A 13,285-nucleotide genomic window follows, 5' to 3' on the forward strand; every position below is an offset into this window, starting at 1 on the left:
CCCTGCGCCACCAGGGGAAGCCCAGTAACAGAAATTTAAGTAGTTGATCATTTGAGAATAGATGTTTTGTTTTTACTGAATAGATAGATGCAAGCTTAAGCGTAAAAGAAGAAAAAGAAATTAAAAATTAATCAAGTGTGTGCTTGTCATGGAGAGTTATTTCCAAGAGAGAAGGAAGTTCATGGACAGTGAAGATGATGGGTAAGTAGGTGGTGGGTGCACTGTGGTGGTGATACCTGTTAAGGGTACCCAAATATTACCTTAATTAAAAATAAATTAAAAAAATTGTATCATGAAACTCTACCCATACCTCTCCTATAAAAGTCGAAAACACTATTGTAAGCTTAAGATATGACAAATAGAGGCCTGATCTTTAAATCAAAGTTAAGATTTTTCAATGTTTTCTCACAATTCCTTTTATTGAAGTGAAAGGTTAACACTGGAGAGGATATCCACACTAAGTTACTTTATACATAATGCTGAGTGATTAAAAAAAAGTCTAGATTTTCATAACTTTTAAAATGAAAATCTCAGCTCATAGTTTGTCTTATAAAAATGATGATCTTTTGCAGAAATAAAGCATTCTCTTTGCCCCCATTAAAAAAAGGTAATGTGGGATGCTGGCTGAGCTGTGGTGAGATGGACAGTCACTTACTTACTAGTGGAGTGGACACATCATCAGCCTTGCTGCAGGACAATAGGGCACATAGGGAAACAGCCCTACCTTTCATTCTGCAATTCACCAGGGAAATAACTAACAAGACACGTAAAGATGTAGCCATGTGGAAACACAGCATAGTGTTACATATGTTATTGAAAATATAAGAGTAGGCAAATGATTTAATAAATATGCTCCCACTGAGATGATATATTTCAAGTAATTAAGATCAAAGAGTCACTATAAAATGCTATGTGGAAAAATGCAGAATTCAAACTACCTACATACTCAGTGATTTGAAATTTGTAATATAGATCAGATAAATATTCCAAAATATTAGTAATATATTTTTAAATTTTTTAAAGATTTATTTATTTATTTATGCATTCAAGAGCTGGGGTACAGGCCAGAGATGCGGGGGGTGAGAGAATTCACCAGAGACAGAGCAGGAACCAGAACAGGCAGACTGACAGAAATACACTGCTGAGGGGAGCAGCAGGTGACTGAGGAGAGGCCTGCTTCACCATGTGGGTTTCTCCTTGGCTGGCTGGGGATCGAACTTGTGCTACAGAGGCTGTGAATTGCTTCATAGTGCGGTGCTTAACCCCTTGCACCACCAGGGAGGCCCAGTAATAGTATCTTTGAGTGACGGTATTATGGGAGATTTAAGTTCCCTTCTCTGATTTGCTATATATCCTGAATTTTCACAATCAAAAGCAAACATTAAGCTTTAAACGCGGCACTAGGAAAAGTCAAAATAAAAGCAACTAGGTTCTTGCTTTTGAAAGCATCACCCAAACTGCCCAACTCAATTATGTATTTTCTTTCAGACATATCTGCTAGCCTGAAGCATTTGATGAACTTCTATTCAGCTCTCACAATACCCTTGATACTTATCATCTGCACTGGTGGATGGAATGTGAATGCATTTAGTCACTGACAAAGACATCTACGACAACTGTTCTCACCTGTTCACCATCTCCTCCCGATGTCCCCTTAGAACCTTTTGCCCCACCTTTGCTCTAGCCTCTAATTTCCTTTTCCATGGCTCTGATGATAGGTGTGCAGCTGTTCTCTTCCTGTCTGTGTCATCTCGCCCTCCTCAATGCACCTGCCCACGCTCCTACTACAGGGTTAACAGCAATGACCTCAGAAGCTAGATGCTGTGGACATGACTGACACTCTCTGAACAAGTGCACCAGCAAGACGTGCACCAAATAGCTGCCCAGGAGCCACAGAGGGCATCTGGAATAGCCTTTGGCTGTGACCACAGCCTGTTTCTCAAAGTGCTTCACTTAGCATGCTGCCAGGAAGCTGGGGCATACATAAGTGAAAGTGAATAGTGATACACAAACCATTAACACCACAAGAAGTCAAGTGAAAGTCTTGCTGACAAGGAAGGTCCTGTATAAGGAAAGCTACTGCCAGCTACAACATCATTTAAAATGATGACTCAATAAACCTGGAATAAAAAAAATTATATGGTTTCCCTGAAGACAGAAAACAGCGGGATAGGTGGTTGCATACGTGTGTGTGTTAGAAGATGTTACAGAAATAGAATAAATGAGTTTGGAACCAATAAAAAGCATTAGAATGTTGGGATTTGAGATTATTTTGCTCTGTTCTACTATAAGAAAAAATTCAAACACATTGAGAATACATTACAACTGACCGAATATACATATGTAGAAAGAAACTGGTAATAAGGGATTTACTGACTCTCTGCTTAATAAGAAAAAATATTATGTTCAGTATAAGATTAACTGTACCGAAAAAATATTATAAATGCTTTGCAGAAAGAATGATGGTTTCTGCCCTTTAGTTTTCATATTAGGTAGACAAAAATTTATGTAAAAAATTGGACATGAATAAAATACATAAGAAAAGATACTGAATAGAATACATTAAACTTAATTCAACAAATTTATCACCCTAAGGTTAACTTCTGGGAGCAGGTATTGAGTAAAACTTTCTAGCTGCCTTCTCACTGGTAGAAAATCAGATTCTTGGCATAAGAGAAACATTTTAAAAGGAATGAAGAATGGAGGAAAAATATGTTCATCCATATGTTTAAGGAAAAACCCTCAAAACCAAAAAGTCAAATAAAATAAGAATGATTAATTCACCATTAGGAGATGTCAACAAGGAATAATAATGGATAAAATCTTATAATGATAAGTTAAAAAGAAAGCAGTTACATGAACTCACGTATATGCATGGAAAAAAAGAATCCAGCAAAATGGCATTAATGCTTTTAACCATGTTGTTAAAAATTGACTGGTGAGATTAAAGATGAATTTTATATTCCCCTTTATGTGTCTGTATTTCCACAAATTTCTATCATGAGCATATCCCTCTTTTTTTAAAGTAAGGCTTATTGGAATGGTTTACATAAAGTAAAATTCACTTGCTTTTATGGGTGTTGACAGTCATGTAACCACTACCACAAGGAACTCATGGAACATTTTCAACCCCCCCTCAAAGTTATTCATGCCTGTTTATATTCAACCTGTTTCTCACATCCCCAACTCTGCAACCACTGATCTGATTTCTGACCTTACAGGTTGTTTTTTTTTTCCCTAGAATGTCATATAAGTGGAATTACATATTATGTACCCTTTGTGTCTGGCTTCTTTCAAGCGGTATAAAGCTTTTGAGATGCATCACTATTGCTTTCTGAATCATCAGTTCGTTCCTTTTTTTTGCCAAATATATTTGAATTTATGAATTTATGTCAATGTATTTAATCCCATTCACTAACTGGTGGACATTTGGGTTGTTTATACTTTTCTGGTTATGATAAACAAAGATGCCATAAACATCCCTGTGTAAGTCTTACTAGGGGGCACATGCTGTCATTTTTCCTGAATGAATATCCAGGAGTGTGACTAATGACTTATACTGTAGAGTGCATATTTATTTATTTATTTATTTATCTATCTACCTATTTATTTATTTATTTGTGGGACCCTCGCCAGTGGCAGGGAATGAACAGGCGCTGCAGAGGCTGCGGGAAGCCTCGCAGCCCAGCACTCAACCACTGCGCCACCAGGGGAGGCCCCAGAGTGTATATTTATAAGAAATTGCTAAACTGTTTTGCAAAGTAGCTATATAATTTTTCTTATCACTAGCAATGTATGAGAGTACATCCTTTATAACCAGAAAAAATTACTATTATTAGTGATTTTGAGGTATGTTGCCATTATAAGTCCATAAATATTTATTTTATGACCAAGATGAATGCCCATAAACCAAAGATAAGGATCTTTATCACTTGATCTTGAGTAGAGTGGGGGATTCCTATAAGCATCAAAGGTTAAATGGGGTTTCCGGTTTCCAAGGCTATTTTCATGTTCTGGAATTTAGAGAATCTAAATTCTTTGTAGGTGGTGGTCTTCTGAACTTTGGGAGAGTTGACTGGTAGAGGGAGTAAGGAAAGAGGAGTCAAGATTTGAATATTTGGTTGCAGTCAGGGGATCCAGTTTCTAGAAAGCATCTGTAAAAATCAAAGAGCATTCTCTTCTGGTCTATCTTTATGCCTAGTATTGCAATTGAATCATAGTTATTTTTTTAATGTTGAGTGTTAGGTTATAAATTATTTCTTTTATGTTATCTAAGGCCCAATTATTTTGGAATTATACACTAGGTTATTTTATTTTATTTTTTTAAAGATTTATCCATTCATATAAGCACTGGCATACAGGGCAGAAGTGTGGGAGGGTGACAGAATCCACCAGAGACAGAGCAGGGAGCAGAACAGGCAGAAGGACCAAAACACACTGCTGACGGGAGCAGCAGGTGAGACAGGAGAGGACTGCCACACCATGTGGGAATCTCCCTGGCTGGCCAGGAATCGAACCAGTGCCGCAGAGGCTGTGGACAGCTTCACAGCACTGCACTCAACCCGTAGCGCCACTGGGGAGGCCCTATACCAAGTTATTTTAACATGATGTTATATTCAACTAGGCAGTAGATTCTATTCCTTTTATTTACATAGTGATGTTTGAGTATTCTAAATTACTGCAAATTGAGTTACCCAATAGAGATACTGTAGCTATATCTCTAATAATCAATTTTTAAGGAATTTGTATACAATAGGTTGACAACTTTAAACAGTCATATAATATAACTTATCTTTCCTTAATGGTTTAGAAGGGTCCTATGGCATCTCAGGGTTATTATTATCAATATCAATCATAATCACATAATTCTGTAAAAGGAGAAGATATAGCCAATAGGGCTAAATCTATTTGACATGGAGTAGCAATTACAGTCATTAAACAGATTTTTGAAAGCTATTTACTTGTTATTTATTTCCAGCTCATAAAAATAGTTTAGACTTTTAAAAAAAAACATCTGTGAATACAAAGTCATCTGAATTCTGGACAATTATTTTTTTACTGCTTTATGAAATTTAATTCTATCCAATAGATGCACAGAGAACACAATCAGGTAAGTATCTCCATCACCCTGCAGAGAACACCTTGGCTGCAGATCTGTTGGTGGGTTTGCCCTGGGCTGTATTCTCCCTGAAGATGTTGTAATGTGCAGTCATTACTAGCATCCTCTGGATTGCAAGATTAACTCAATTAAAAAAGAATGATCTTCTGAAGGCAGGTAAACCTGACCCACCAAATACTAGACAAACTGGGAATGTGATGATTTATAAAGCTACCCAATAAAATAAGTATTTATGACACAGCATGAGAGCCACGTTCTAATGGGTAGTGTGAATTTTTTCCACCTTAAAGATAAAGGCAAGTATATGTTTTGTTTTTTTTTTTGTGGGTTTTCCCCCCCCATCAGTCTACATGACTTGGTCTTAAAATATTTTTCTCTTTCTTGTTAAATTCTCAGCTAAGTAAGACCTGCATGAAAATGAAGAACAAAAACATCACCAGGTTCCACAGCCAAACTTTCTATAATCTCCGGCCTCTATGTGGCCCTAGGAAAAAATTCCCTCATTAAAGTTAAATTTGATCCAAGAACAATTATTTAAATATAGCTAAAAGAGATATTTTATATATTTCAAAATCACATATTTCAAATGCTAATTTGTACATAATACAATACTTTTCTAGTGAAATATTTCTTACATAGCACAATACTTATGTAACTAGAGTATTTTGGATTATTTAAAAATAACAGCTCAGATACTATTTAAAGTGTTTGCTTTCATCAATACATCCAACTTAAGTAAGGTATTAAGAAGTTGTTCCCTTTGAACAAAAACTTGTCTGCTTAACTTTAAAATCTTCTCTTCTTACATGGGATTAAGTAACAAAGAAATTAGCAGCACTGACACAAAGCTCGGATTTAACACTTAAGAGTAAAGCCTTGAAGCATTTGGTCTTATAAATCAGTATAAACACAGCAATAATCTTAACGTATTAATCCTGCTAGTAGGGCTGTTTCTAATGAAGAACACTATTTGCTCCAAAGAAATATATGAGTTTTTTCTAGGAAACAAAAACAACTAAACATGTATCAATGTTTCATCCCCTATGATTTTTTTTTGTTATTTCTAATTAGTCTTAGATCTTGCTCTATTCTTCAGATACCAAAGATATGAGCAAGTGAGTTTTTTGATTGTTCATTTTTGATTGTACATTAAAATGATATGGATAAATCAATGAGATAACGTGATGCTAGGAAAATAATCGAGAATTAGGAAATTCTAGGAAAATAAAAAAGAATTTTCTCATGGCCAAACTCAAGTCAATACAGTGTGAGTAACAAGGAAGATAGGGTGTGTGCCTGTATATTTGTGTGTTTCTCTTCCTTATTGAAGTAAAGCTGCCCTATAAGATTATATGATTCAGGTGTACATCCCTGAAAATCCACATATGTATATACTATATGGCGTTCACAGCTAAAATTCCATTTCTATTTTTTTCACCTGTTAAATATATGGTCACTACAGTATCTCAACACACACACAAAAATTGTACAATCTGTGTTATCAACATGATCTTGAGAAGTGTTATCTGCTAACTTAATGAGTCACTGGAACATATACCACCATTACTCTAATCCTTTTCATTGGCAGAGAAATAAAAACAGATTCATCATGGAATCCATCAGTAAGTTCTGTAACATGGGGATAAAAACTCTTCTTTAAATATACATGTTGATAGTTAACAATATGTATTAACCTAGTACCAATAAAATGGTCTCAACAATAGCTTTATTGAGTAAAATGAGGTTTGGTGTAAATACAACTTTAAAAAAATCAATAAAATGCTTATTTTGTTGAACTTTCAAATAGGTATTTACATTTGATCTCATGTTCACATTGCAATGAATATGAAAGCATTTTAAATGCTTATTTTTACTTGGCACACCTTTTCTTGGTTATTAAAAAAATACGTTCACATATAACTTGTGGCTTATCTTCTTTTAAGCTGAAAACCTCAGAGATTAGTGTTACTAATAAATTGAATCATTTTTCTATAAATACTATATACTCTCTGCTAATATATCATCCAAAAGCTAATGAAATTTCAAGAACTCATTTCCTGATTAGTTTAAAAAAACTGGGATTTAAGTCATTTTCAAAACACAGTATGTCTGAACTACAATATATCTTGTATTATTCTAGTATACTAATGAAATAGCTAATATTCCCTGTGTCATATTTGAAATGAAAAATATGAAATAAGGAAATTGTTTATCCAACCACTTCAAAATCACTTCATAAACCCTTTCTAACTTGAAGATTGTTCAAAGAATACTTACATACACACAAATTCTCCAAACATATCACTAAATATTGTAGTTTCAATTAGAGTGGTGGCACACAGTTCTAAAGAAAGGAGAATATGACAATTTATTTGTACCGAGTCCATGCTGTGAGAGTTCATGGTTTTACTTTATGATGAAGAATCATCACTAATGAATATTTGAAAAACATAATTGTACACAGAATATGGGAATTGTTCGGTGCTTGAAGAAAAGGATGACTACTTTGGGTGGATCACTTATGAGTCTAGCTTTTTATTCAAGGAAAGGGAACAATCAATCTACATGTTGAATGATAAAGCCTTTTCTTCTACAAGCCTTCATTTTTCAAAGAAAAATACAGGAAGAAAAAAATCAATATATAGAGTAGTTTAGTCCTGGAAAGGGCTTTCTTAAAGAGAAACCTCAGTCAAGGTTGAAAGAGCAATTAATGCAGGCTCAAAAATCTGGGCCATTCTGATAGAGTTCGGTTAACATGTGGCAGAAGTAATCATCCACTTGTGAAAATGATTTTCGGTTCATTCTCAAACACCTTTCAGACACTCATGATCCCATTTAACTGACAACAATACAGGCTATCTGTGGGCACCACTGCATTTGATGTGAAAACCAAAGGGACTAAATGCCCTCCGGCACTTTTAGTTCAGTTCTCCCTCACCTTCTCTGCTGCTTGCATAAAAGGAATCTTCCTTTCACTACATTCTGTCTTTTATTTAACCCCACTAGATTAAGTCTTTTTTTTTCCCTTTTCTTTTCTTTCTTTCTTTCTTTTTTTTTTTTTTAAGCTAAGAATGAAAAACAGAAACTGATTCAAGACAACACAGTGACCTGGGCAATAAGAAACCTAGAAGCAAATGCTTTCCAATGGACTTTTATAGTCCCTGGATTCTTATAGGACAGACTAAGAGGGGCCAGGGGCCAGCTAAGATCATCCAACAAAAAAACATTTGAGGAGAAAAGATGAGCAAAGAAAAGTCAAAACTTCATTTATTGAGCAAGAAGTTAAAATGTGTCTGATGGACACACAGGAGACTTTGAAAAGCAAATCTGAGTGAAATGGAGAACACTTGACTCATTTTCTGCACCACATTTTATAGAATGGGTGACGTGAAATCTGCCACCGTTCCTTTCTCTGCGAAGTCCCATCTTCTGCTAGTTTAATCTCCATTAAATAGGAATTAAATCTTAGCTTACAACAGCATTATCAAAGTGCAACAGCCTAAGGTGGAAGAGCCATATTTTAAAAATTGGCTTACCATTGTATGATCTAGAATATGAATAGAGGCAAGCTGCAAAGAGCAGACCACAACCTATCCCCCCCCCACTACCCCCCACTCCTAGATACAAATTCAAGAGTCAAACTGTTCACTTTTAAAGGAGGTGTTCCGGAAAAGATGTTATATGCTGTCACCTGGAAATAGAACCGAACTGAGAAATCATGTTAGTGTTTCTAAAGTGGCCTTAAATAGCCAAACACAAGCAGAACTATCAAAATCAAACGGTACCAAATCTTTCACTAAAATGGCAGTTTTTCCTAAACATAACTTTGATAACTGATCATCAACATTCTTTTATACTCAATTAAGTGCCCTAACATACATATTTTTAATCATTCATCATTTTGCCAATGCTAACACTAGCCAAGTTAGACAGATAAGTGAGGGTCTTTTTCAAGTACACTGTACCACAGAGGGCATATTTAGTAAAGCCTGGTTTCATGTCTTTCCTCAATTTAAATATCCTTAAAAATAGAACATTTCTGAATCTGCAGAAGTTTCACTGTTTTGTTAAAAGTTAAAAGAAAATTAGTGGGCTTTCCAAGTTGATTATAAAATGTCTCAGAAGAGGGTAAGAGGGGAAAAAATGTATTTAACAATCCACCCAACCAGGAAACCTGGCAGAGTCACCTACAACTCCATCTATCAGCAAGAGGGCAGGGGCTGTGGAGATGGGAATTTCTAGGGATCAGGCTGAGGCACACTCAGTGGAAGGATACTTGGCAATAAAACTCCAGGGCACCTAATAATTAAAAAGAAATAGTTTACTTAAGTGATTTGAGCCTATTTTAAAAGATACTTCAGTAATCTTTCTTCTCCCTAAAATTGCAAGAGTTTGGAAATAATGAAGCAAAAATTTTAGCAAAGACTTTTATGTATTTTGTCCTATGGGGGCATAATATTCCTAAGCAAAGCAAAATGATCACATGCTTTTAAAACTCATATACAATAGATACTCCTGAGTTAATAGAAATAATTTAGATTTCAATTTTTTCTGTCTATGTAGATCATGTTCTCCCTTCTCATTTAGCCTAACTTTAAGTGAAATATGTATACAGAATGCACATTTTTATAAACTAAACATTCAAGGAAAAAATCATTAAGAAGATAATTTGGGGTTCAATGTTTTTGACTCTTACTTTGGGGGATCTGGATACAAGAAGTATTATGTAGAAAAACAAGCATTTTGGTGAGAAAAGAAATGTGACAAATACTGAGCTATAAAAGCTAAACACGCTGTGAGGATACCTCAGAGCCTCTAACCATCTTGGACAATGATGCTGAAGGTGAGGGTATAGTGGGGGAGAAAATCACGTCAAGTCTACAATATTAACAAATCTTTTTATGAATTATTTTGTAGGAGTAATGTTTTCTAGCACACACTCAGAAATTAGTTGGACTAGATAACTGCTAATGAGTTTTTAAGCAATAAAATTATATAATTCAGCTTTTACATTGTTTGGAATTAACTAATATTCTGATACTAATTAAATACCTTCTTCACATCAACCATCATTTTACTAGGACTCTATAAAGAGTTATGTTTGGGGAAAAAAGAAAAAAGCTTTCTTTAGAATCATGTTTCAGTCCTGAAAGGTCTCTTGTTCTGTACCATGACTCTCCAGCCTTAGGTCATGAGGACATCTTTGGAGGGCTCTGAAATTTAGAAAACAAACTGCACCCACCTTTACAATAAGTTGTTTACAAAGGAATCTGAATTCCTCCTGACACCCAGCATGTTTCATAGAGGCCCTTGCTCAACAGCCTTGTTCTACCTAAATTCTATACTTGATCTTCAATTCTATGCTTTATGATCAATCCTGTAGTTGAGAAGCACCGCAGGAGTGTGGTTCAAGGCTTGAGGGACTGAGAGTGTGCTTCCCTTGCTGCCACGCCAGTGCTGCCTGGGCCCTGGCTTCAGTGCACATGCCCTGCCCTCCCCTGTCCTGCCCATTTGTGCTTTCCTGGCTGATTTGAAGACCTGCCCAGTATTCCAGCCTAAGGATCCAGCTTTTGCTCCTGCTCACCTTTCCCTGACATCCTGCCCTCAAATTCTGGACATGTTAGTTACCCACAGGCATTTCTTTTCTTTTCATTTCATTTTTTTTTTTAAAGATTTATTTATTTATGCACACAAGAACTAGGGTACAGGCCAGAGGTGTGGGGGGTGAGAGGATTCACCAGAGACAGAGTGGGGAACACAACAGGCAGCCTGACTGAAATACACTGCTAAGGGGAGCAGCAGGTGAGTCAGGAGAGGTCTGCTGCACCATGTGGGTAGCTCCCTGGCCAGGGATCGAACTCGTTCTGCAGTGGCTGTGATAGCTTCATAGGTTGTATCTTAACCCCCTGCCCCACCAGAGAGGCCCAACTACAGGCATTTCTGTGATTACTCACTTCTGTAATGCTGCCTGTGCTGAGATCCTGTGATTTTTTTTTTTTTTTTTTTGGCTGACTTTAACACCAAGAAAGCTTTAACAGTAGGATATTATTGTAACGCCTAACTTTATATGGAAGAGCAAAACCAAAAGCAACCAAGGAGCAGCTGCTAGAAAAACAGGCACAGAGGTTAAGGTCTAGTCCCTCAAATGCGCTTCCCCCCAATAATAGTCTACCAGAAGGCTTGAAACACTGGTGAAATGGCACCAAAGTCACGAATCACAAGTGCATCTTAGTAGAGATGGAATAGGATATAATCCATGGCTAAGGATCTCAAAATGTCATCACATTTCTAACTTCCAATAATATTATTTTTTCACATTCTAATAGATGCACATTGTTGGAATCTCTAAGGAGGCGCAATAATTTAGCATCTCTTGAGTTCTGAATAAACCGACTTAAAAGAGTTGACAAGAGGCTAAAACATCTGTTAACCCATAGAGATTTTATCACAGATAAATCCTGAGAAATGGGGTTTCTTTCTAGAAGCTGCTGCTTCCTTGTGAGGTTCAGTGTCCTGTGAGACATACTTTCCCACTGTCCTCACAGAGCCGGGTGGGACAGGTCTGTGCTTGTGGAGCTTGGGCCAATGCAAGGAGAGCTACGCCCTGCGGACACTCCCCTCCGAGGGATAAACAGGGCAGGGCCCACTTAGGCCTGCCCCAGCTCCCACCCTCAAGCTAATCCATCTGATAAATCAATAAAAGGGTGCAGAGAAGCCAGAGTATTAAATACAGTGAAGGTCTCCCACCTGGGAGCAAATCAGGGTACAAGAAAAAAGCTTTTTCAAAAATAGAGATGAAAGCATGACCATAATCTCTGTGTGTGTGTGTGTGTGTGAGTGTGTGTGTGTGGAGAAGGGGGGAGGTACAGATAGAGAAAATGAGAACACAGGTACGAGTTCTACTTTTTTCATCTGCAAAATAGGAATAGCAGTATTTGCCCTGACTGCAATAGTGAAGTGATACACATAAAGGAATCTTTGAAACTATACAGCACAATATAAATCAAGGTATTATTATTATTATTATTATTAGTAGTAGTAGTAGTAGTAGTAGTAGCAGAATACAGTGAAATGCATTTCAATCTAACTTTTTTGAAGGACTCTTTGGAAAGTTGGGGGGGCAGTCTGTGGCAATGAACTTTTCAAATTTGTCCATTAGGAAACCACAAAATTTCCAAGAGTGGAGCATATATTTAAGTATACTTTTTTTTAAAAGGAAGTATCGCATAAGTTAGAACAGCAGAACAATTAGATCTTTTTACCCATCAAATGAAAGTAATGTATCTATGGAGTACCGGTATTAATTCCCAGCTACTGAATTTCTTAGCTTCTAAAGAAATTGCTACATATCAATCAACTCAAAATTCTACACTATTACAGAAAATTATACTTTGATGTTCAGTTTCTTCCCCCTACACACATTTTTTTTTAAAAATGGGAATGAATAACAAAATAAAGGCAATAGTAATGAGGACATGTAGGCTCAGTTTTGGGTTAAGTGTGTATAATGTTCCTCTATCTCTTTTAGCTTAAAGTTAAAGAATTCTATGTATTTGCTTGTCAACAAAACTATATTCATGATTTTACCACCTATGAATGAAGGATAGGAAGAAAAATGAAATTAAGTTAGTCAACAGGAAAAAAAAATCTTTTGACATTTACATAACATATTCAAAACTTTTTTCATATTCAGAACTTTAAGTCTCAAGATTATTAAAGTTAAAATTCACCTTAATGATTCTTTGACTATTCATATACCACTCAACACGAAAGCTATTTTTATATTAATTTGATAAAATGTCTTGACAAGTTTGATATGTCCAAAATGAACTATGACTTCACCTTGTTAGAAACTTTTTTTCTTACATTTTTTTCAAAAAGAAAATTTCTCAAAGGTTACTTAATACTACTTAAACAGTACCACCTTTATTACCATGTTACCTACTTCACTGAATAGGACAAAAATATTTTCTAATTTCAGGAGATGCTTGTGCCATCTACTGGAGAAATACATTACTACTACGGTGTAGCACCACTTCCATAGGTAATTGTGAGGTTCTGCGCTCCAAAACACAACACTGGAACAAAATTTGATCCTTCTTTTCTGCATTTTAAAAAAAAAAAGATTTATTTATTTTTATACAAGAGCTGGTTACAGGCCAGAGG

General features: G+C 35.9%; 1 protein-coding gene across 2 annotated transcripts in view; it reads right to left on the reverse strand.

The window, feature by feature from the left end:
• CADPS2 (calcium dependent secretion activator 2) overlaps window positions 1-13,285 on the reverse strand; it is a 410,328-nt gene that overhangs the window by 146,301 nt on the left and 250,742 nt on the right. The gene's annotated exons all lie outside the window — the stretch shown is intronic.

This window comes from Talpa occidentalis, unplaced genomic scaffold (assembly GCF_014898055.3).
Source record: "Talpa occidentalis isolate TD23 unplaced genomic scaffold, MPIMG_talOcc4v2.1, whole genome shotgun sequence".
Lineage (NCBI taxonomy): Eukaryota > Metazoa > Chordata > Mammalia > Eulipotyphla > Talpidae > Talpa > Talpa occidentalis.